At 41.9% G+C, this 25995-nt stretch overlaps 1 long non-coding RNA gene across 2 annotated transcripts; it reads right to left on the bottom strand.

The window, feature by feature from the left end:
- Positions 1–918: 918 nt before the first annotated feature.
- On the bottom strand, positions 919–25943 carry LOC135966712 (uncharacterized). Of its 2 annotated transcripts, none has more exons than XR_012421811.1 (2): positions 25729–25943; positions 919–1380 (listed from the first exon to the last, which is right to left on the bottom strand). It is a non-coding gene; the product is annotated as an uncharacterized lncRNA (long non-coding RNA). The 2 variants fall into 2 exon arrangements; XR_010580257.2 differs by lacking the exon at positions 919–1380 and adding an exon at positions 13548–14249.
- Between the last annotated feature and the right edge of the window lie 52 nt (positions 25944–25995).

The following is a 25995-nucleotide window of genomic DNA, read 5'->3' as shown; positions in this document are numbered from 1 at the left end:
AATTATTCAGTGAAAACATAACATAAATGTTCCATCTTGGCCAGGCGTGGTGGCTCATGCCAGTAATTCCAGCACTTTGGGAGGCCGATATGGGCGGATCACAAGGTCAGGAGTTCGAGACCAGCCTGGCCAACATGGTAAAACCCCATCTCTACTAAAAATTCAAAAATTTGCCAGACGTGCTGATGGGCACCTGTAATCCCAGCTACTAGGGAGGCTGAGGCAGGAGAATTGCTTGAACCCAGGAGGTGGAGGTTGCAGTGAGCTTAGATCAAGCCACTGCACTCCAACCTAGATGACAGAACAAGACTCCATCTTGAAAAAAATAAATAAATTAATTCAAAACTAAAATTACAAAAATGATTATCTCAATATAAAAATGATGAGACTGAATATCAAATATTTTAAAACTTTGCATTTCAGTCAATGAACATTTTCACCTGCTATATATTAAGTTCTCAATTATGATGTCACATCTCAAAATATTAAACTGTGGCCTTTTGAAAGGCTTTTAATTTGCAAATGATTTTCACACATGTGGATCCTGGTTTAAACAAAGTCAAATTGCATGATAGAAATCTATTCAAGCACATTAAAGTTATCTTCAGAGAGATCCTTGTGCATACATTAAGAAATGGTTCTGCATTTATGAAATCTTTAAAATGAGCTTTAAAACTTCTTACTCAGAGAAAGATATTTACCTTTCTACATTTCTTCATGTAGAAACAAAAACTTGATAGATAAGTCAAATCTGGTTGCATCACATTTTGACAAGCGAAAGCCTCTCTTGTAAAGGAAAATCTATCCTCTGTTTCCACTACAGATTAGTGTCACAACATCAATTCTGCCCCTCAATGTGATAATTCAATCATAGACACCCTTTGGTCAGAATACAAGACAAAAATGTCAGGAAAGCTCTTTCAAAATAAAGTTTTGTTTATTTTAACATTTAACAAATATCATTAGTAGAAATGGAAAAAAAAACAGGAAAAATATCTTACAAAATCCTTACACCCTCTCTCCAAATAAAAAGCAATTATTAAGGCTTCAAAATACTATTTGAGGCATCACAAGAGCTGATAGTTATGTTGAAATTTGTCTTTTCAAACAATTTTTACAATCATTGTCCCATCACATCCAACCAAGAATAAAGGCTTTTCCTTCTGTCAGTTTCACTTCCTTGCTTTGGGAAATCGGGAACAGTGAGAACAGCCATGGAGATTGTGGTCAGAGCAACTGGAGTAACAGGGAGAACCTGTTTGTGCAGGAAGGACCCATGAATGGGCATTTACAATGCACACAGTCACCAAGTCCTTGGTCTCTGCAGGAGCAAGGGGTATTCTAATCCTGGAGAGAATGGCTCCAATCCCAGGGCTGTCTCTGAAAAGGAAATACAGAGATTAAAAATATGTGGCATATTCATATCATGGATATCAGCCTAAAAACAGACAGGAAGGCCGGGTGTGGTGGCTCAAGCCTGTAATCCCAGCACTTTGGGAGGCCAAGACGGGATGATCACGAGGTCAGGAGATCGAGACCATCCTGGCTAACACGGTGAAACCCCATCTCTACTAAAACATACAAAAAACTAGCCGGGAGAGGTGGCGGGCACCTGTAGTCCCAGCTACTCGCTACTCGGGAGGCTGAGGCAGGAGAATGGTGTTAACTTGGGAGGTGGAGCTTGCAGTGAGCTGAGATCCGGCCACTGCACTCCAGGCACTCCAGTCTGGGTGACAGGCGAGACTCCATCTCAAAAAAACAAACAAACAAAACAAAAAAGACAGGAAATTATATGCCACAACATGGATGAACCTTGAGGACACTGTCCTAAGTAAAATGAGTCTGTCACAAAAAGGAAAAGTCGTATAATATTCTACTTACATGAGGTATCTAGAGTCGTCAGGTGTACAGAAGCAGAAAGGAGAATGTTGGCTCTCAGGGCCCTGGGGGTGCTGAGGGGAATGGGGACGTGTGTTTAATGCACACAACGTTTCAGTCTGGGAAGATGAAAAATTTCTGGAGTGGGATGGTGAATGTACCTTATTTCACTAAACTCTTCACCTAAAAATACTTAAAATGGCAAATTTTATGTTAAGCATATTGTATGTGTCAGGGTTCTCTAGAGGGACAGAACTAGTAGGATATATGTATCTATGAAGGAGAATATAATAATGAGATTTGACTCTAGCACAAGGTAAAGTTGCAAGATAGGCTGTCTACAAGCTGAGGAGCAAGGAAGCCAGTAGTGGCTGAGTCTGAGTCCCAAAAGCTCAGAAGTTGGGAAGTCAACAGTGCAGCCTCCAGTCTGTGGCTGAGGGCAGGAGAGTCCCTGGCAAACCACTGGTGTTAAGTCCAATAGTCCAAAGGCCAAGAACTTGGTTCCTGATATTCCAGGGCAGGAAGCATCCAGCATGGGAGAAACATGAAAGCCAGAAGACCGAGCAAGTCAGCTTCTTCCCCCTTCTTCTGCCTGCTTTTTCTAGCTGCGCTGGCAGTCTATTGGATGGTGCCCACCTACATTGTGGGTGGGTCTCTCCCAGTCCACTGACTCAAATGTTACTCTCTTCAGGCAACACCCAGAAGCAGCCAGAAATGCTCAGAAACAATACTTTGCATCCTTCCAGCCAATCAAGTTGACACGTAATATTAATCATCACACATGTTTTACCAGAATAAAAATAAAAACACTACAGGGTAAAGCAGCGGTTCCTCATGGTATGCTGCTTCATGCCACAGTGGCATCACCTGGGAATTCCTGAAACAAATGCAATATTTTAAACCTCAAACCAGACCCACCTAGTCAGAAACTGTGGGGGAAACCCTGGCAACCTCCGACCAGCTCTCCAGGTGACTCAGGTGCACACTTCAATTTGAGAACTCTTGTGTAGGGTCCAAGAGCATGAAATCAGTTCTACCTTGCTTCTCACGCTAGCTGTGTACCGTGCCATTATGTGCCTTAGGGCAAGTGTTTAACTGCCCTGTAATTTAGTTTCCCCATCTGTAAAGTGGAGATACTGATATTGCTTTGAGATAATTAATTGAAAACTGTATCTATCATCATAGTAAGCTGTCACTAAACACTTGGTCTTATTAGCAGCTGAGAAAAATTTACCTCAATTATTTGGCATCTTCCCTTACCAGCCTCATACTACAAATTTTACCAGTAAAATGACTGTAGACTTCAGGAGCCTTGCACACCTATTTTCAAATGTCAGTAGAACTGGGAGCAGGTGTAATGAATTTAATTTAAAACTCATAATATGAAAGTTTAATTTATATGCAAGGCACTGAAATGTAGATTTATACAGGCTCAGAAGTCACTAATAATTTCTCTTATGGCCATAGAGGGCTCTGAACTCAGGGGTGGGATCTCAAAATTCTAATCGGTGACAAAAATTCTCTCAGGCAGTTCATAGCATTCTAAACAATTTGAAGGTGAAGGTAAGCCTTCATTTTTATGTGCACACAATTGCGTTAGCATCTTAGAACCTCAGGAACAGTAACAATAAAATATTTCGTGCAGATCTTATCATACTTAAAATGAAGGGAGAATGTGAACAGTACCCCTGGAGACAACGATAGTTCCCAGTTCAACTATCCCAGAACCAATCAAGGCTGGAAGCTAGCTGTATCACTCTCTTTATTTAAAATGCAAACAAACCTGATTTCTCCTCTGTGTCAATTTACACTAACATGTCGAGACTGCCCTTCCCACACCCAGGAAGATTAGGACAAGGGCACAAATGAAATTCATTCCTATCTTCTGGATTTATCAAGGATTTCTGATGTCACATGAGTATGTGTATTCTAAATGGATCTCAATTTCTTATGTAGGTGCATTTGGGTCTGTTTTTGCCTAATATATCTTAACTTTTAAGGAAGGAATATCAATATTTAAAACATGAAATTCCAGGAAACGTGGTAGAGGAAGTATCACAGATGGCTCCAGACTGAAGCCATGTGCAAGTGGAAAGGAGAGGCATCCTGTGGGTTCAGACATTGATCTCCTTACCAAAATAGTACACCTGTCAGGGCCCAGTGGGGTCCAAACTGTAAAACACTATGCATTCTCCCTTCCATACTGCCTGGGAGCTGGTACTATGATTGTTAACACTTTAGGTAAAAAGACACAGAGGTGCAGAAAGGCTAAGTAACTTGCTTAAGGTCAGAATTATTAAGTAATAGAATAACAATTTGAATTCAGAATCCCAACAATTATTTTACACCCTTTCTATTCCCAGCATCAGTATCTCCTGGGAACTTGCTAGAAATTGCAGAGTGCAGCCCATACCCTAGTGCTATGCAACTGAAACGGCATTTTAACAAGTTCTCGAAGCTTTTCTCCTCACGTTAACGTTTGGGGGGCATTGCTTTACCTTTAAGCTATTCAGCCACAGTACCATAGTGCCTAAAATTTCACATCATATCCTGTTTTGAATTATGGTAAATAATACCTGCTAAATAAAGGGAAACAGTGTATCTGATAAAAACCCAGTCCCAGCCTGATAGCTAGAGAGTGGAGAGGGTAACTTCCAGCATTTGGATCCTGCAGCTGATATTTTCCAGAAGTGATTCCAAACCTGCTTCCTTTACACACTGATGTAGGAATCAGGACACTTTCTCACTCCAAAACCCACATTTTACAGGAGAATAAACAGATGGGTAATGTTTTCCCAGGTTACACAGCCAAACACTGGACAAGCCAGCAGATAACTCAAGGCTGTGACCACCATTCCAGTCCTGTTTCCTTGGTCACTAGGATCCCTTCAATGCTTTGAGAATCAAGTAACATTCATTTCAAAAGAATAGGAGGCAAGAATCAGAATGACGAAAGTTCTCATCAAATTCTACTTTCTCTCTAGAAATCAAAATAAAGTTAAAAGTAGAATCTCAAGAGGGCCTTTCGCAATCACACAATTCCACTATCCCCAAAACAAATCATTTGAAACCAGCAAAAGGTGCTAGGATCCCATATAACAATATGAGTGTGCTATGCTACGATCAGGCAACTAAAAACCAGTGGAAAGAGACAAATAAACTTACTGGATTCTTCAGAGAGTAACATAATTTACGAATGGACTACAGAATATGCACTGTGTTAGCCAAAGACTCAGAATCATGTAAAAGTGGACAAATGACGGGAGTTTGGGAAATTTGCATGAGGGTATTTGAGAGGGACCAGGAGGATGCAGCAGAAAGGAAGTTGGGTGCAGAATCTGAGGACTGTGTATTAGTCTGTTCTCACACTGCTGTGAAGAAATACCCAAGACTGGGTAATTTATAAAGGAAAGAGGTTTAATTGGCTTACAGTTCTGCATGGCTTGGAAGGCCTCAGGAAGCTTACAGTCATGGCAGAAGGCAAACTGTAAGCAAGGACCTTCTTCACATGGGGGCAGGAAAGAGAGAGAAGAGATCAGGAGAAACCACCACTTATAAAACCATCGGACCTCGTGAGAACTCGCTCACTATTATGAGAACAGCATGGGGGACACCACCCCCCATGATACAATCATCTCCTACCAGGTCCCTCCCTTGACAGGTGGAGTTTGCAGTTAGAGATGAGATTTGGGTGGGGACACAGAGCCAAACCATATCAGACAGGTTCTGACAGTCAGTCCCCATGTGGCCTTATTACCTTATTCAAACACTTTATATCCTCTAGGCCATATTTCTCTCATCTTAAAACACAGAAACAACATATGCCCTAGTTCTGCACATAAATGTTATGAAAATTGAAATCAGATTACCAAAAATACCTTATAAGCTCTAATTTTTCTGTACTTTGATTCATTGTTTTTTGAATGAGGAAAAATGAATGGAATGAAGCAATACTAAGGTATCTTGATCCTTGTCATTCAGAGATGAAAGTGTTTAGAGAGAGAAGTTATTGCACGCTCAAGAAATTCTTATCATTTCCTTATTCTGCTTTTGTTCACTGCATATTAATCAGGTTTGCTTATTGACAGTTAAGATTAGAAACTGTTAGGGAAAGTTTCTTAGAGTGCCTTAGTCCTCATTGCCCAAAGAGTACCTTGGGATATGTTAATGGTCAGATGTTTTGGTAAAGAAGATAGAACCTGGACAGATCGTGCTATTTGAAAGACAGGAACTGAACAGTGGAGTCACTGACATTCTCCTCAATTATCATTCTCTGTCCCTTTAGCCAGAAGTCCATACGAAGAAAAACCCATTCAACTGGTTTCTCAGGAATGCCTATAGCACAGATATTAGGCGTGTGGCTCCTCCAAGCCTTTCCCAGTTACCCTCGGGAGGACAAGTTTTAGTTTTCGGAAGCTGTTGAGAAACCACAAAGCCCCCATGGGTGGCACGGCTGCTGTGGGGACCTGCTGCTTCTCTAGCACCACAATATCCAACATTTCCAAAAAGAAATTGCCAATAAGAAATGCCAAGAGAGAAGAGGATGAGAAAAGGAAGGGTCTTTGAGTAGAAGTCCATAATTGGACTTGGATCACTAAACACAAATAAGATCTGATCACGGAATTTGGGGGTCCCAGGAGCAACTGTGTGTTTCTGGCAGGGTTACCCACAGTTGTGCCTCTAATCCGCCTCTGCAGCCAGTGGGAGCCAGCAGGTGCGGCTGCTGCTCCCACAGCGAGATTCCTGTTGCCCAAAGGAGGGACCAGCGGCGAGCCTGAGCCATTCCCTATGTTGCAGGCTTGGAAGAGTCTCTTGCAAAACACTCTTCCCAAGTTTTGTTTTCCTACTTTTCAATGTCAGATATGTGAAGAAAGATTAAGTATAGAATGACTTCTAATGTTTCTAGGATCCTAAAGCAAATCTTTCTTTTAAGGTTTTCAGTGACTAAATTGAATTAACAACAAATACGTTACATCTTCCTTGGGTTTCAATAATGGTTAGAAAAATAAATTTGGCTTGGTGACCACTATAATTTGTTTTTTGAATTGCAAACAACTTAGGAATGTTTTAGATATTTTAAACTTACCAAACTAATTGAACTGGCTACTCATTTTATAGAATGAGTGTACTTCAGGAGGGTTTCTTAGAGGCTCATCTTTTTAAGTGCTGTGCACCTCACCTTCCTTAATTTGGTTCTTTATATACTTCTTCTCTGAGGAGTATGCAAAGCTTATAAAGGAGATTGTACTGGTAACAAACTCACAGGAAGAAATAGGGCCTTGAGGTAAAAAGCATTCCTATCAACCATGATCAGAGTGTCCTTTGCTTAAATGTTATTTGCAATTCAAAGTCATAACCCATCACTATCAAAACAAGTCTCTACTGTGTGACACACAATGATACTGATAGATTGATTTATTCTGATTGGGGGCTATCTAATAAGATCAAAGTCAGTCCTGATTTGACCAAAGGCATGTCGTATCTAACATATAATAAAACCAAACCAAAACAAAATGAAACAAAGCACTCAACTCCAAATCCTGGTTGTTTCCCCCACTAAAATTGCCTGCAGCCTCTCTGGCTGACTGGGCAAGTCACTGAATCCCTCTCAGACTTAATTCTCTCTTAACAAATGAAAAAACAACAATATACATTGCTATAATCCCTCATTTTAAAAAGAAAATAAACTGTTAGTTGTCTTTAAGTTTTTAAACTCTAAAATATTATAATTCTCTAAGTTCATTGAGGGAAGGCTAAAAGTTGCCAAATATTTTTTGTGTTTCAGCTAAGAGTGTATTTCCTTGGAAATGACCTTGAAATCTGATAAAACACCTAAAGCTCAGGTCCAAGTAAATAACTTTAACCTACTCTATGTTTTCATAGTTTCCTTGGTTGAGAAAACTAAAAACTGCCCCAAGTCTAGACATGTCTAACAGAAGAATGTTCAGAGTGTTCAGATAAGAGGTAAGATGAATTTGCGTGTTTGATGTGGGGAGATGATCACGTGTCAGAACATAAGCACCAATCCAGATGACAGTTTAATGAGGTTATGTGGATAATTATATTATAGATTGGTGCCCTGACATGAAATGACCTCTTATTGGCAAAATTCACGTTTGCCATAGGATTCAAGCAGCTATTTATATCAGAAGACCTTAGTAGAATGCTATCTCTTGTCTAAGTCTAAAAACTATGGAAAAAAATTACAAAGTCAAAATTGTTGAAAAAATTAATTTACACAAATGTGAAATTTATATAAAATTAACCAAGTTATTGAAATCACAGCAGATAAAGGTTAATGTACTTATTATATAAAGAGCTTGTGTAATTCTAATTGAAAACCACTAAAGCCTCAATAAATGAGCAAAGGCTATGAATAGATAATTTTAAGAAGCATGACTGGCTAAATCACATGTTCACACACTAGAAATCAGAGAACTGCACTTTTGATTACCAAATCAGAAAACACTGATCCACATAATTACACACACACACACACACACACATACACATGCACATACACACACACATACACATACACACACACACACACACATACAGACACATACAAACACACACACACATATACATGATGAAAGTTCAATCCAATAGATGAATCCACCCATTCACTGTGTCGGTAGAAGTGCAAAACTGGTTAGTGTTTTCATAGCAATGTGATGAAAAGTTTCAACTACACAATAAATATGATTATGAATTGAATTAATAACCTTCTCATGGAAAAAATCACACTATTAATAGTGGTATCTGCGTTTTGTAGCACTAATACATCATTCAAGAAAGTAATCTTTTTATATTTTTTAATTTTTCTAGACTTTAAATGATAAGAGAAATAATTATGTTTCAGAAAATGCTAACTTCTTCACACACAGCCTACGCATGATGCTTCTGTGTCAGTCCTATCCAGCTGATACCGTCGATGTAAAGTTCATTCCCAAAGTACATTTTTTTTAAGTAAAAGGGTGTCATAGAATTAAAAGGCTACTTTGATATTGAAATAGATTACTGCATTGGAAAGAGATTTCATATTAATACATAACAATGAGTCCTGGAGAAAGAAAAGAGTTTCCTCTAAAACATCTTCCAAACACCCTGTAAAATAATGCAGTAAGACTAAGGTTTGCATCACTGCAATGAAGCCTTACAATATCCACTCGAGGTTTGCCTGAATTTTAAATGATTTGCTCCGTCTCGCTGTTTGGAAGCAAGCAGGCATGTGCACTCTCAGATATCATGTAACAGAGACCTGGTTCAGAGGAAAAGCTTTACAAAGGCCTCACTGTGCTGGTCCTGTGCTCTCCAGCCTCTGAGCAGATGTGCCATCAAAGCTCCTCCACAAGTATGTGGCAAAAACAGTCAAAGAGTCTCTGAATTTTCCCATAGAAGTAAGCCTAGTGGGAACCACAACCCCGTTCCAGATTATCTGTGTATTAAAGAATTTCTTTCCATCTTAAATACATCCTCCGAATCTTTTCAAGCTCCGTTCTAATGATGAAGAGGCCTCAGCCCACACCGCATGCACGTTGGAAAACCGCATCCTTTGGTCTTCAGTGATTCGGGGCAACTTCCGGCTTCACAGATTTTTTTTTTTTTCCTCTGTTGTCTCGATTTTTTTATTTCTTATCCTTTGATTTTATTCTGAACTCAAAGCTTTTAAAATACATTTTAAAACACAAATAACTGTCTACTTTGGAGCAAATTAAAGACAAGCTACACCCAAGGTCCTCCAAGATGCAAGCATCACCGCTTCACAGAACTCCCGGTTTATGGTTGATTTCCTTTCTTCATTTGCCAAGGATTGACAGGCAATGGAATTTTAAATGCAGAGCCATATGACAGCTGCAGTACAATGCTCAGTGCGAAGATAAAAGCCAGTGTTTCGAAATCAGGAGGCCGATTCCCAGGCTGCACCCGGAGCTGGCTCGCCACGCCTGCACATTAATGGGAGGTCGCAGGAGCCTGCCTGGTGGGGCAGACTCACATTCTGCGGTGCTTTTCAACGTGGCAGCAGAACACCTGTGCAGGAGATGCACAAAGATAAACTCGTCCATCTTTTATGCCTCCATAAAAACATGACAGATTGTAGGCCACGGAGACACATGTCGTGGGGTCTTTTTAATTCAACACTAATCCTGTTCCTGTTATAATTTCACCCATTTAAAAAGAAGCTAGGCCACAGAAAACCTTGTCTTCTCAAACAGATTTTCCTTGGAAACATTCTACTTATGAGAAGCTGACATCTACTTATAACCAGCATGGTTTAATTGCTTTAAATAACCTTAGCCTCTCTTTCAAGATAAAAGAAAACAAAGTTGGCTAGACTTTACTACTTCCAATCAGAACCCATGTATACATGGGCCCTGAGGCATCCACTCCGCACCAAATGTGTAAGGTCTGGGTGAAAATAAGATGGATTCCAATATTTCCCTGTAGGTAATTATAGCTGACTTCATCACCATCTTTTCCCCCTCCTTTTGAGAATTAAGAAAGTATATGTGTTAATTTCATACATTCTGCATAAGTTGCTTTGATAGCAATTTTGTGGCCATGTGGATCTTTACAAATTAGTATTTGTTTCAAACAGTCCAAGCAGCCCATCCTTTCTTACTTAATTAAATCAGTTTTCCCAAGAAATGTCCTCCAAGTTTGAAAAACCAACAGTTGAATATGGGCAGTAATTCATTTATGAACATTCTGTCCAATTAGCAAAAACTGTATGAAACCAAGACTTTCTTTCCCTCAGATTTTCAGAGTAAGCCATCCATTAATTGTGTTGTGTTTGCAGCCTCTACAAACTGCAGTATGCAAATGTCACTCCTGCACATCCAGCTCTGTCTTTACTTGTGCTTCTGGGCTTCATTTTGTGAAGAAGAGAACAAAGCTGGCTTGTATCTTTAACCATGTCCAACAGAGAAAGAGAGAGACACAGAGAGAGAGAGACAGAGAAAGGAGTCTATATCTAAAGCCAGGAGGAAATCACCATTTCAGTCACAGGCATACAGTAGAAATGTAAATTTTCCTGGAATCATTATTATTGCAAATATTGTCCATTACGATTACGTTATTTGTTCTTATGTGGGAAAAATTGGTCATCTCCATAGCTATTCCTACTTAAAACAAAATAGTGACATCCAGTAGCAAGCAGGCTAGCAAGCACAGACTGGGAAGAAGGCATAGATGGCTCAGCTAGCGTGGACTGGCTTGGCTTCTCGTCCCAGTGATTATCCATTAGGTGGCCTACTAGATTATACCACCCAGCACTGCCTTTAAAGACAAAACCAAAAACAAACCAGCATGATTTGATTCTTTCTCATAAGAGCCCTCCTGCTGTTTCTTTTTCTATTTGACCAAAATTATTCACAGCTATGTGAACCTATACATATTTTAGTCATTTTGGCATTTGGTAAACATTCTGGAAACACACACATTTATAACTATGGCATCCACCACCTGTATTTGCTGAAGTGCCATGAATATATATATATATATATATATATATATTCATTTGCCTATATATGTATATATATTCATGTGCCTATATATATATATTCATGTGCCTATATATGTTCATGTGCCTATATATATTCATGTGCCTATGTGTATATATCCATGTGCCTATATATATATTCATGTGCCTATATATTCATGTGCCTATATATATATTCATGTGCCTATATATATATTCACATGCCTATGTATATATACCCATGTGCCTATATATATATTCATGTGCCTATGTGTATATATATTCATGTGCCTATATATATATTCATGTGCCTATATTCATGTACCTATATATATTCATGTGCCTATATACATTCATGTGCCTATATATATATTCATGTACCTATTTACATGTGCCTATGTGTATATATATTCATGTGCCTATTATATATATTCATGTGCCTATATATATTAACGTGTCTATATATATATATTCATGTGCCTATATATTACTGTGTCTATATATATATTCATGTACCTATATTCATGTGCCTATGTATATATATTCATGTGCCTATATATATATTCATGTGCCTATATTCATGTACCTATATATATTCATGTGCCTATATATATTCATGTGCCTATGTGTATATATCCATGTGCCTATATATATATTCATGTGCCTATATATTCATGTGCCTATATATATATTCATGTGCCTATATATATATTCACGTGCCTATGTATATATACCCATGTGCCTATATATATATATTCGTGTGCCTATGTATATATATTCATGTGCCTATATATATATTCATGTGCCTATATACATTCATGTGCCTATATATATATTCATGTACCTATATATATTCATGTGCCTATATATATATTCACGTGCCTATGTATACATACCCATGTGCCTATATATATATTCATGTGCCTATATATATATTCATGTGCCTATATTCATGTACCTATATATATTCATGTGCCTATATACATTCATGTGCCTATATATATATTCATGTACCTATTTACATGTGCCTATGTGTATATATATTCATGTGCCTATTATATATATTCATGTGCCTATATATATTGTGTCTATATATATATTCATGTGCCTATATATTACTGTGTCTATATATATATTCATGTACCTATATTCATGTGCCTATGTATATATATTCATGTGCCTATATATATATTCATGTGCCTATATTCATGTACCTATATATATTCATGTGCCTATATATATTCATGTGCCTATATATATATATATATATTCCTACTGAAGTCCCTATTATATTTAGAAGACTACTGGACTACCCTGGTATGCTCTAATGGCAATACAGTAAAAAGATCATTCTACATGGGAAAATCATAGGTCTATGTATGCATTTATAAACTCCTGATGCCAGCAAAAAATAAATTACTAGCTATACATTATTAGTTAAAGTAAGTCAGTGTGCCTAAAAACCGTTAGGCACACTGACATACATTAACCATATCAAACTCAGGATACATTATTTTAGGGCGCTGGGCTAACAATTATACAATGGTAGCTTTATTTTACTGAAGATAATTTTTTCATATTTACTGTTTGTTTGTATATAATTTTTGGTTAACACTATCTTTAGAAAGCAGAACTATGAAGTGGATTCTAGTTATATCTTCTCCTCTCAGATTAGTTTTGATTGATTCATGACACTTAACAAAAATATCTCTGTTTATTCATCCATATGATAAAAAAATAATGCTTTTCGGGTGCAGCAGATTTTAAAAGAAGACTAAATAATTTTACATATTGGCACTTTATAGCTCTGGGACTGGCAGAACGTCATTGGCCCCGGCCCCAGCTGCAAACTTATGAAACCCACAGGCTGTTCCCAGCTAGTGACTGAGTGTAGCAGATGTAAGGTTGGCTTGTCCCTGGGGGTTGCAGGGCTCTTTTGGTTCCCAGAGTCTCTGAAGGCCTGGCCAAACTTTCCTCAGAATGCACTGACATCCGAGGGCTTCCACAGAACCTTCCCTCTGGCCCTCTGGCCTTCACACAAGCTCAGATCTGCATTGCAGTTAAATGGCTGTTCCAGCTTCTCCCACCCCCTTCCCACATTTCCCCACAGGCATTTGCCCTGATGAACATCATGCTGACTTCTGACTTGCTCTCCCTTCTCAGTAATCACACTAGTACAAATATCAACATTCTCTTTCATGCATTTTTATTAAGACCTGTTTGTAATAGATCTCTTTCTAGGAAATTCCATTAGGAAACTCATAAACGATCCATAAGGCAGGATCCCTGGAAAGGCAGGTCCAAGGAGTCTTCCGGAAGGGCCAGTGTTCCCTGGAGCTTGCTATTGCGTCCCGTTGAGCTTCACAGTGTTCTGTTGTTCCACCTTTCCTACCTGGATCCGCCCACAGCTCTGAGTGTCCCATACCATGGCAGCTCAGGACCTGGTCTAAAAGGAATTACATCTAAGGGAACGGTGCCTCTCATCTCATCTCCATTAGCAACAGGGCATCTCACAGTGAGTCCTCTGACTCCAGGAGAGACTCAACTCCCGTGCACTCTGCAGAATATTGGCCTTTTAGCTTCACGACTGTTAACCATTTCTGCGTTGCGAGGATCTGTAGGAGGCATTACGCTCTGGCTTGGGGTCCAGCTGCATTTTCCTCCCACAGAGACCAGCATCAGTTCTGCCATAGACTAAGCAGGAGTCTCACGCATTTCCTAACACAGCTCTTCCTCAAAGTTGGCTCTTCTTATTGCAGCACCTACAGAGGCTTCGCATTTCTGGGTTTAGCTTCCTGGACATTCGTCTGGCACTAAGAGCCCCATTTTCCAGAAGGCAGAGGGTGCATGTTGCTTCTCCTCATCAGAGCAGACTGACTTCAGGTTCCTGCTGGCCCAGAGACAAAGTGCATTTGAAAGACCCCTTTAAACTCAGTATCTACTTGGATGGCCTTCCTACATGAGGAAGGAGGACTCCAGGTCTATTTATGTCTAGTTTTCCCCTCACGATCTTATCCTACTCCCTACCTTCTTGTATGAACGCAAGCATGTTAGCCATAGAATTCCATGCCAGCAGGAAACATGCCGATAACAGTTACCAGCATATCCCTGTGCTTAGCACAGTGCCTGGCACAAAGACAACGATGAAAGTATTGACGGAAAGTAGTGAGTATTTGTGGAATATTCCATATAAGCAATTGATTAAGTAAATCAATGGGTTAAATGGAGGCATTGGACACATTGATTTAGGTGCCAATTTTAGACAGTTAATAATTCATCATGTAAATAGATATGGCCAATATGGAAAATGTCCAAAGTGGAAAAAATAAAGTCTATGATCTTATTCAGTTACTTAATACGACACTTGCACATTACAGATATTTATTATGTTTGTTGAGTGGACAAAGGAATGAGTGGCGTTTTAGACAATGCCTCCTGACTAGGCTGTGGAATTAAATACATATAGGCTCAAACTCAAGCTCAACACTTATTAGCTTTGCAACTCAAGGAACGTTACATACTCTCAATGTTAGATTCCCCATTCATAAAAAGACTATAATAATAATTACCACACATGGTTGTCATGAGGATTACATTAGATAATAGATGTTGTCTGCCTTAGGAGTAGTTGATTTGAAAATAGATTCTGGCTGGGTATGGTGACTCACACTGGTAGTCCCAGTGCTTTTGAGTTTGAGACCGGCTTGTGTAGCATAGCAAGGTCCCGGTCTCTATATAACAAAACATTTAGCCAGGCATGGTGGTGTGTGCTTATAGTCCTAGTTATTCAGGAGGCTGGAGTGGGAATGGTGGTGTGTGCCTGTAGTCCTAGTTATTCAGGAGGCTGGAGTGGGAATGGTAGTGTGTGCCTGTAGTCCTAGTTATTCAGGAGGCTGGACTGGGAATGGTAGTGTGTGCCTGTAATCCTAGTTACTCAGGAGGCTGGAGTGGGAGGATCACTTGCGCCCAAAAGTTTGAGATTCCAGCCTGGGTGACAGAGATAGATTGTCTCTTAAAAAAGGTTTTTTTTTTTTTTTTTTTCCATTTTCTTGCCTAAACTTTGCCTTTATGCTTGAATCTTACCCTATTTACCAGACTGGATCTTGGCACCATTATCCATCCATCCATCCATGCATCCATTCATACCCATCTAGCTAGCCATCCCTTTTTTCATCTCTTTCAATTTCCCTTTTACTTGCAAACTCTCTCTTATTTCTTTATTGACTACCTTTGTACCAAAGATTCTCTCCTCAAAAAGCCCTCTTTCAATTTAGGAAGATAAAAAGATATCCTGGAATTCTGGACATAAATGGTGGTGATGATTGCATAATACTGTGAATATACTTAATGCTATTGAATTATACACTTAAAATAGCTAAAATGGTTAATTACGTATATCTTACCTCAGTGAAAACCTCCCAACATGCTTCCACATCACGTGTCTTCATTGCTTCCTCCTCTTCTCTGTAGCCATGTGTGCTGAGTTATCTATACTTGTTTTATCTTTTTCTGAAATTTCCTTCAACTGTTTTTTCTCCCTAGGAATTCCACAGTGCTACACTCATTAAGGCTATCTTACCTTTCTAATAATAAAATCAGGGGACTATTTATCACTAATTACCTTGCCAGTCTCTGCACTTGGCTCTCTTCAGCATGGCCTATCAACTGTAAATCTTTACTTTCTATAATCCTGTATCAAGTGGACCCTCTACTTTTTTCCTAGATTCTGTCTCTCGTTCACTCATGGACAGCTTCCAGTCCTCCAGTGTTGGCCTTTGCCTGCCATATTGCAAGTTTTTCTCTCTAGAATGACTCATTCCCATTAGCATATAAACATAAGTTTTGTTCTTTAGTATATTTAAAATGCTGTTTTGCCATTTTGTCTTAGTGACGCCTCCTAATCCAAGAAGTCGCTCCCTCAAGGTCGGTGATCCCTGTGGTGTGACTGAGTCCAGTGGCTAATCCTCGACTCTACACTGCAGGGTCCATCAGCAGCACAGGACACAGTCAACTGCCCTTTCCTTCCGGAGATTTTTTTCTCCTCCTGCTTCCCTGTTTTCTCTCTTCATTTTTCTCCTACTATGTGCACTATCCAAACACAGGTTTCTTTTGAGATTTAGTACAAACCATTTTCTCACGACCCACATCAATTCTTCTAGGAATCCTATTGACCCTGACATCAATGTATTTCCATAATTGGCTGCTTATTACCATTTCACTCCTACCATCCTGTTCAAGCCAACATCACCCCTTACCTGGAGAACAACAGGCTTCCAACCAGGCTCTTTCTTACTCTTGTTCTAACAAAACCTCCTCTCAACCTACCATTCAGAGGGCTAATGTTAAATCCGTCCGATCGCCTCATGCCTGTGCTCAGAAGCTGCCTCTGGTTTCCTGTTTCTGTCAGTGTAGAAGCCAGTTTGTAGTATAACCTGCGAAGCCCTGTGTGATCTGGCCTCTTCAGTGTCCTCCCATCGGTCTTTTCCATTGTTTGCTGAGGCTTCTCACTTTGGCTCTGCCTTCAGCATGTGGAACATGCCCTTGTCTACTTCCATTAGATGTATATATTATATTTATAACATATTATCATATCATATATATAATAAATAGGTAAAAATGGATGTTTGTCCCTCTGGACGTTTATCCCGCCATATTGATAGAAGATGAAGGCCTTGACTCTCTAAACCAAAATGGGACGTATTCAATTCCTAAACTGCTGAAGACCTTGGCATGATTTTTCATTCAGATTTACTCTATTTCTGCACTTTCCACCCAATATGCTTCACCCCAGTAATTTCACTTTTCCCCAAGCCACACCTCCTCTCCCTCGTGTCTGCTGATACTACCCTTACAGTTGTCTGGAGCACTGTCCAAGCTGTGTGCCCCACACTGACCTGTCTCCCACCACACTTAAATTCGTCTTATATCACTCATCACCACTCTGATCCAAGACATGTTCAGTGGTCACATTTCTAAAGTAGTGGTTCAAACTTGTTTATTTCAGGGGAAGTGAAGATTGTCCTTGTGAGATTCTATATTCAGACACATGTTATTCTGTTATTCATGCAAGAAATCTTGCTAAGAGAAGAAACTTTAAAAATAAAGTAAAATATCTTAAAATAATATCTCATGTGTATCCACTAATAGTCACTTGCAACGTTTTCATTTGTTTTATAATCTGGGAATGCTCCCCAAACCAGCAAATAGCAACAGATGACAACATTTTAAGAGGAATTTTTAAAAACAATTATTTTCCATTGTTTTTAAATTGTATAAAAACAATTATAAAAAAAAAAGTAAAGTACCTTTTCTCAATTTTAGAGAAAAGACAGTTTATTCTGGCTTAGGGAATGCCTTCTTTCTCCTGGGTCACGAGATGCCATGCACGGACCATAGCACGGAGGGCACATAGGCCCTGGAAGATTTGCCCCAGGAAACTCAGTTTTCATTCCTTCCTCCTTCTCCTCCCTCTCTTAGTTCCTCCCTCACGCCATCTCTCTCTTCCTTTTTTTCCTGTTTTTATGTCAATATTACCTTTTAAGCAATTGTGCAGTTGGAAACTGTGTTAGGAACAGTGTTGGTGTGCAAACCCTCACATAAGTCCTAGAACTTTTATTTAGCTTGGAAACAAGATGTGAATCACACAATCACAAACAACATGGTAACCCCCAACCCCATGCTCTCCTGTTGTAGGACCACTTGTCGCTTCCAGAATGTTCCATGAAATGTCTGTTTTCTCCTCCATTGCTCAGTTTTTCCTTACTTGGATTTTTCCGACTCTCCCCTCACCTCTAGCTCGAGTTTTAGAACCCCAGGAAATCGCCCTCTCTAGGAAGTGGCTGTGGCCATCTGTATCATGGTGTAGATGTCTCCCGCTTTTATCAGTGAACCTTGTCTGCCCCTGAATTTTATACCTAACAGACAACCGCAGTTCATGTCTATTGAGTTAATAGGCAATGTTTATTAGGCAGCCAATGTTTATTTTGTTTTTGACTATTCACTGAACTCAACACTTTAGGTACTTCCTGATGTCCTTTTTGTGCTCTGGTGTCAGATCCAGGATCCTCTGTGTCATTTAGCATCACGTCTCCTTATGCTCCTCTCAACTGTGACAGTTTCCCAGATTCTCCTAGTTTTTGATGACTGAGACAGTTTTGGTAAGTACTGATCAGGTGGTTTTCAGAATGCCAGAATGCCTGTCAACGTAGGTTTCCCTGATGTTTGTTTCATGGTTAGATTAGGGCTGTTGGTTGCTGGGAGGAAGCCCAGAGGAGTGGACTTGCCATCCTATCATGGTGGCAGAATATGCTGTCTCCGTGCCTCGTCACCAGCGATACTCACCTGTCACCTGGCTGACGTGGAGGTGCCAGACCTTCATTACAAACGCACTGCTTTTCCTCCTTTCCCTGTTTACCCTTTGGAAGGAAGTAACTATGCTCAGCCCACTTCAAAGGGTAGGGAATTACTCTCAACTTCAATGAGGAGGGAGCACCTAACTACATTAATTGGGATTCTTATTTATAGGAAATTTGCACTCTCTGCTCCATTTATTCAGTTAATCAGAAATATGAACTCATGGGCAATATTTTTAAATTAAAGTTGACACAAACAGTTGTTAAGAATCCAGGGAATATGATATTTGAAGCACAGTACATTGTAACTAAGTTTAGCTGATTTTCAATTCTTGCATCATTTGGTCCTTCCAATAGTGTGCATGGGGGGTGTTGTATATGTGCATGTGTGTGTGCAGTATGCATGGTGTGTATATGGTGTATGAGTACGTGTTTTTGATACATGGCGTGCATGTACCTGTGGTGTGTTGGCGGGCATGTGTGGGTATGTGTGTTCTGTGTGTGGTATTTGATGTATGTGTAGTATGTGTGTATAGACATATGATATGAGGGATGTGTGTTTATGTTGTGTATGCCATGTGGTGTGGTATGTGTGGTGTGTGTGTGTAGTGTATTGTGTGTATGTGGTATGCGGCATGTGTTTAGTGTGTATTTATGTGTGTGCATGTATGTATTCTGTGGGGTGTGTGATGTGTGTGTGGTGGGCATTTATATGAGTGTGTGTATTGTGTGTGGTGTGTATGGTGTATGATGGATGTGTGTATGTGTGGTGTGTATATGTGTGTACACATATGGTGTGTGTGTCTATGTGTGTGGTGTGGTGTATTTTGTCTGTGTATGCAGTGTGTGTATGGGTGTGTGGTGTCTCTGTATGTTTGTGTCCATGTATGAGTTCTCTGGTGTGTATGTGTGGCATGTGTATATGTGTGGTGTGTTGTGTGAATGTCGTGTTTGTATAAGTGTGGTATGTAGTGTATGTTTATGTATGTGGTATGTGGTGTGGTATGTATGTAGTGTGTGGGGTGTGGTGGGTGTAGTGTGTGGGATGTGGTGGGTGGGGTGTGGTGTGTGGTGTGTGTGTGGGGGGTGTGGTGTGTGGGGAGTGTGTGTGGTGTGTGGTGTGTGTGGTGTGTGGTGTGTGGAGTGTGTGGTGTATGGTGTGTGGAGTGTGTGTGGTGTGTGGTGTATGTGGTGTGTCTGTGGCGTGTAGTGTGTGGGGTGTAGAGCATGGCGTGTGGTGTATGTGGTATGTGTAGCGTGGGGGGTATACAGTATGGTGTGTGGTGTGTGTGGTGTGTCTGTGGTGTGTGGAATGTGTGTGGTGTATGGTGTGTGTGGTGTGTCTGTGATGTGTGGTGTGTGGGGGTGTGGCATGTGGTGTCTGTGGTATTTGTAGCATGTGGGGTGTAGTGTGTGTGGTGTGTCTGTGGTGTGTGGAGTGTGTGTGGTGTGTGGTGTGTCCGTGGTGGGTGGTATGTTGGGGTGTGGCATGTGGTGTGTGTGGTGTGTCTGTGGTGTGTGGAGTGTGTGTGGTGTGTGTGGTGTGTGGTGTGTCTGTGGTGGGTGGTGTGTGGAGTGTGTGGTGTGTGTGGTGTGTCTGTGGTGTGTGGTGTGTGAGGGTGTTGCATGTGGTGTCTGTGGTATTTGTAGTGTGTGGTGTGTGGAGTGTGTGTGGTGTGTGGAGTGTGTGTCGTGTGTTGGGGTGCGGCATGTGGTATGTGTGGTGTATCTGTGGTGTGTGGTGTGTGTGTGGTGTGTGCTGTGTGGGGGTGTGGCATGTGGTGTCTGTGGTATTTGTAGTGTGTGGGGTGTGGGGTGTGGTGTGTGGTGTGTGTGTGGTGTGTGGTGTGTGGTGTGTGGGGGTGTGGCATGTGGTGTCTGTGGTATTTGTAGTGTGTGGGGTGTGGTGTGTGGTGTGTGTGTGGTGTGTGGTGTGTGTGTGGTGTGTGGTGTGTGGGGGTGTGGCATGTGGTGTCTGTGGTATTTGTAGTGTGTGGGGTGTGGGGTGTGGTGTGTGGTGTGTCTGTGGTGTGTGGTGTGTGGTGTGTGGGGGTGTGGCATGTGGTGTCTGTGGTATTTGTAGTGTGTGGGGTGTGGGGTGTGGTGTGTGGTGTGTGGTGTGTGTGGTGTGTGGTGTGTGGGGGTGTGGCATGTGGTGTCTGTGGTATTTGTAGTGTGTGGTGTGTGGTGTGTGTGGTGTGTGGTGTGTGTGTGGTGTGTGGTGTGTGGTGTGTGTGGTGTGTGGTGTGTGGGGGTGTGGCATGTGGTGTCTGTGGTATTTGTAGTGTGTGGGGTGTGGTGTGTGGTGTGTGGTGTGTGTGTGGTGTGTGGTGTGTGTGGTGTGTGGTGTGTGGGGGTGTGGCATGTAGTGTCTGTGGTATTTGTAGTGTGTGGGGTGTGGGGTGTGGTGTGTGGTGTGTGGTGTGTGGGGGTGTGGCATGTGGTGTCTGTGGTATTTGTAGTGTGTGGTGTGTGGTTGTGTGTGGTGTGTGTGTGGTGTGTGGAGTGTGTGTGGTGTGTGGGGGTGTGGCATGTGGTGTCTGTGGTATTTGTAGTGTGTTGGGTGTATCTGTGGTGTGTGGTGTGTGTGTGGTGTGTGGTGTGTGGGGGTGTGGCATGTGGTGTCTGTGGTATTTGTAGTGTGTGGGGTGTGGGGTGTGGTGTGTGGTGTGTGGTGTGTGGGGGTGTGGCATGTGGTGTCTGTGGTATTTGTAGTGTGTGGGGTGTGGTGTGTGTGGTGTCTGTGGTGTGTGGTGTGGGTGGTATGGGTGGTGTGGGAGGTGTTGGAGGTGTGGGTGTGATGTCTTGGTCATGTGACAGTGACCACTCCCTGTCTGGGTCTTCAGGGAAGACTTCCGGAAGGGAAGCACATTTATGCCAGAGCTTGAAGGGCCCGGCACCCCCCCACACACAATGCTATGCCTCCTGCCTTTTCTTGTCTCTCCCTTGATCTTCCATGCTGCACGCTGGGGTGTTGGGCCAGGTATCCGGAAAGTCCCCTTAGATCATCCTGCTAAATGACATTGGCATTGCCACTCCAGAAAGAGCCTTAGTTTTATAATGAGACAGGTCTGAGTTTGCATCCTGACTCTGCCCCTCACTTGCTCTCTGATCCTCAGATTTCTCCTGTGCCAAATGAAGCACATCCTTTCATATGAGAATCAAGACGTGGCTGTCCACGGAACACACCAGGTACTCAGTAGAGCTATCAGTGATCACATATTAAGGTGTCATTGGCCATCAGTGGCTAATTATTATTGTTTCTGAATGTATCTGGGTGTTTCTGGGTGTTGTCAGAAGAGACTAACACTAGAATGGGGTTGGACGCGGTGGCTTATGCCTGTAATCCCAGCACTTTGGGAAGCTGGGGCAGGTGGATCTCGAGGTCAGGAAATCGAGACCAGCCTGGCATGGTGGCAGGCGCCTGTAATCCCAGCTACTCGGGAGGCTGAGGCAGGAGAATCGCTTGAACCAGGGAGTCCGAGGTTGCAGTGAGCCGAGATCGTGCCACTGCACTCTAGCCTGGCAACAGAGTGAGACTCCATCAAAAAAAAAGTAGAATGGGAGAGGAAGACCCCTCTCAGGAAGACCCACCACAGTGCGGGTGGGCACCATCCGATCAGCTGCCAGCACAGCTAGAAAGAGCAGAAGGAAGAAGGTGGAAGAAGCTGAGGTACTGAGGCTTCCTACCTTCATCTTCCTCCCGTGCTGGCTGATTTCCTGCCCTCAAACATCAGACTCCGAGTTCTTTGGCTTTTGGACTCTTGGACTACACCAGTGGTTTGCCAGGGGCTCTCCGGCCTTTGGCCCCAGACTGAAGGCGGCACTATCGGCTTCCCCTATTTTTGAAGTTTCGGGACTAGGACTGGCTTCCTTGCTCCCCAGCTTGCAGACGGCCTGTTGAGGGACTTCGCCTTGTGGTGGGGAGTCAATTCTCCTCAATAAACTCCTTTTCATCTATCTATCTATCTATCTATCTAGCTAGCTATCTATTCTGTTAGTGCCGTCCCTCTAGAGAACCCTGAATAACAAAGGCCTCCATGATGGGAGTAGTGTCCTCATAAGAAGAGACAGGGGAGGTCTGCCCTGGCCCTACCCAGGTATAAGGACACAGCCAGTAATTTCCATCCAGGAACCCGGACCTGGCCCTCACTAGACCCTGAATCAGCTGGTGCCTTGATCTTGCACTTCCAGCCTCCAGAACTGTGAACAACAAATTTCTCTTGTGTGTAAGATCCCCCCGGCTTGAGGTGTTTTTTTATAGTAGCTCAAATGGACCGAGCCATTGCAAATTTCAGGCCCAAAAAAGGCTTCTTTGGCTTTGCAAGTGGGAAGGAATGCCCCTTCCCCCAGGCAGGTCTCCATCCGGCTCCTCCTCTGACTCCGAGGAGGGATGGAAGTGGAGAGCTGGCCATCCCCATGGTAGCCTGGGGAGGGAGCCCAGAACAGGTATTTCTAGGAGGCCAGGGAATCCCTGGGCAGCCCGTCCTTTGTGGCAGCTTAATAGGGGATGACGTTAGGGGAGGGAAATCTTCACCTATACAAATTCCCATATGAAACTCTTTTTGTTCTTGCCGATGAAGAGATGGAAAGGAGATCCGACTCTATGCGTAGACTACCTAACCTAGCATTCACCCAAGGAAACAGTGTTCATGATACCTCCGCACTCCAAGCATCCTATCTGCTCTGTCAGGGGCCCCAAATGCCAGTGATGCCAAAAGTTACCAAATTTCTGACTTTTAATGGCCCTCTCTTTCCTCCCTGGAAATCAGTATGTTTGGGTTTCCAGTCTCCTACTTGGTCCGAGTCTCACGTGAGTGGTTCCCACAGGGCAAGCTACCTCCAGCCCCAGCATCGGCTGATAAGGAAATCCCACAATACACTATGTGTCTGTAACCAGAATCTCTTGCAGTCTCCTTTTAAAAATAAATAAATTAAACAACAACAACAAAAAAGCCATCAAAAAAGGACAGGTGTTCACAGCCCACATATTTTAGCAAATAAATAGCAGTTTTAAAATCAGGCATTATGTGCAAGCCAACACCATGTGGCTGCCCTTATGTCGAGAAGGCACATGGGTGGGTTTCTTTTCTTTTCTTTCTTTTTTTTTTTGTAACTCAATACTTATATGTTGAAGACAATTTAGTTTTCTAAAGAGAAATTAAGGATTTCTACCTTCTTTGGTTCAACTAAAGCTTCTCCACCTTGTCAGCCTTTAAATTTGTTATCCATGAGGCTTAAACTAAATTACAATGAAATAAAATACTCAGTCTCTATATATTGCCCTAAAGAATTTGCAGATCTCCTTATATACATGTGATTATAAATTAATACAAATAAGTTTTCTAAAGATACATAATATTTCCACAAGTATTTTTTTGTTAACATTCACCTTTTTCTTAGGAGTGAGGGAGGCTGGCTGAACCAGGCAAAAGCTATACTGAGGAACAATCACTGGAGCCGGATGTGAAGTACGAAGACCTTGTCTAAGCTAACAGAATGCACTGAGGTAGGAACAGGGGTGGGAGTGTAAGAGAGCAGTGGACAAGGAGGCTGACATCTAAATCCAGAAAGAAAACTCAAAAAAACCAACAAGCCAGCCGGGTGCCGTGGCTCACGCCTGCAATCCCAGCACTTTGGGAGGCCGAGGCGGGCGGATCATCTGAGGTCGAGAGTTTGCGACCAGCCTGACCAGCGTGGAGAAACCCCGTCTCTACAAAAAACTACAAAATTAGCCAGGCGTGGTGGCGCATGCCTGTCATCCCAGCTACTCAAGAGGCTGATGCAGGAGAATCGCTTGAACCCAGGGGGCGAGGTTGCAGTGAGCCGAGATCAGGCCATTGCACTTCAGCCTGGGCAACAAGAGTGAAACTCCGTCTCAAAAATAAAAAAAAGAAAGAAAAAAGAAAACCAACAAGCCTAAGAGAGGTCAGACAGGGGTGGAGTCAGATATGGAGGCAGACATTCAGAATCAGGGAGAAGAGTTTTCAAAACAACAGATTGAGATCAATAGCTGGAGACTTGTTTTCTAGTCTCACAAGAGTCAGCCTCTGAAGCTGGCACTGATGACTCATTAAGAGGAGGCAAACATGGAGTAGAGATGGAGCCGATGTGCTCATTCGTGGTATTACTGCCAGCAACAGGGCTGCATGCCTTCCATATGTGGCCTCTAATCCTGCCGCCATCCCCAAAGCACCTGTGTACACTCCCTGTTTTAGGGACGAACCCCTCTGACCCAGTAGGTCTAAGTAATTTTTCTATATTTACTAAGAAACAAAGCTAGAATTCTAACACAGTTTTCTCTTCCCAGACCCATACTCTTTAGGAACAGCTGGAAATAAAGGTCTTTTGAGTCATGATGACTGGAGGAATGTATATAATTTCCCAAGATGATCATTTTGAAGGAGAGGGACTGCATTTGGATACACATATACACACACTCCATGAATTTGTTGAGCGAAAGATCTTGTTAATTTATGGTAACCCTTTCCAAATATCTTTCTCAAAAACAATCCAACACAACTGGCATTGATAAAATATTTTCAAGGGATAAATAAAGGTTGAGTGAATAGCAATATGGCGCACTAAACAGTGCTTCAAAGGTGTGGCACAGCTAGAAGCCTCTGGGAACGCACTCAATATTGCCAGGAACAGTGAGTTAATGGACAGAATTAGATCCTTGCCAAGGGATGGGAGAGCACATGGCCATTTTAAAGGATAAAGGTGAAGTGTTATTAAAGTTCTTCACACTTTGTCATGGTTTTAAGGTAATATTTAGTTGCACGCGATAGAGAAGTTCATTTGCTAAATAACCATGTGAATAGGTACCCAATTCTACTTGCCCTCACAGACGTTTATAAACCCAGGTCACTTCACAGACACACAAAGAAGACCCTTTTCATGTCATTCTTATCAATTTATACATGCCCAGAACCGAGGCATGTCGGGATCTGAGAGGAAAGGTGAATCACTCAAAAAGAAGGTGTAGACAAAAACCCTCGGGAGGGAGCATACCTTTACAGTTCACTGCGCCTGAGGCGGAGGGTGCTGGGATTTCAGAGGAAGAAGTGCCTGAAGTGGAAAGGTCGGAAATGCCTTCCTGCTTCTCTGAGTCCAGGCCTGGCAGAGGCCACTGCACGGCGTTGCTGCTGAGAGCGAACTGCAGCCTCATGAGAGGTCCTGGGCAGAACCATCTGGATTAACCTCTCGTGAATCTCCACATTGCAGAACTGCAGGAAATCATACATATTTGTTTTCTAAAGTTGTTAATTTGGGAAGCAA

This window comes from Macaca fascicularis, chromosome 13, assembly GCF_037993035.2.
Source record: "Macaca fascicularis isolate 582-1 chromosome 13, T2T-MFA8v1.1".
NCBI classification, from domain to species: Eukaryota; Metazoa; Chordata; class Mammalia; order Primates; family Cercopithecidae; genus Macaca; species Macaca fascicularis.
This window is presented reverse-complemented; position numbering and strand designations above follow the sequence as displayed.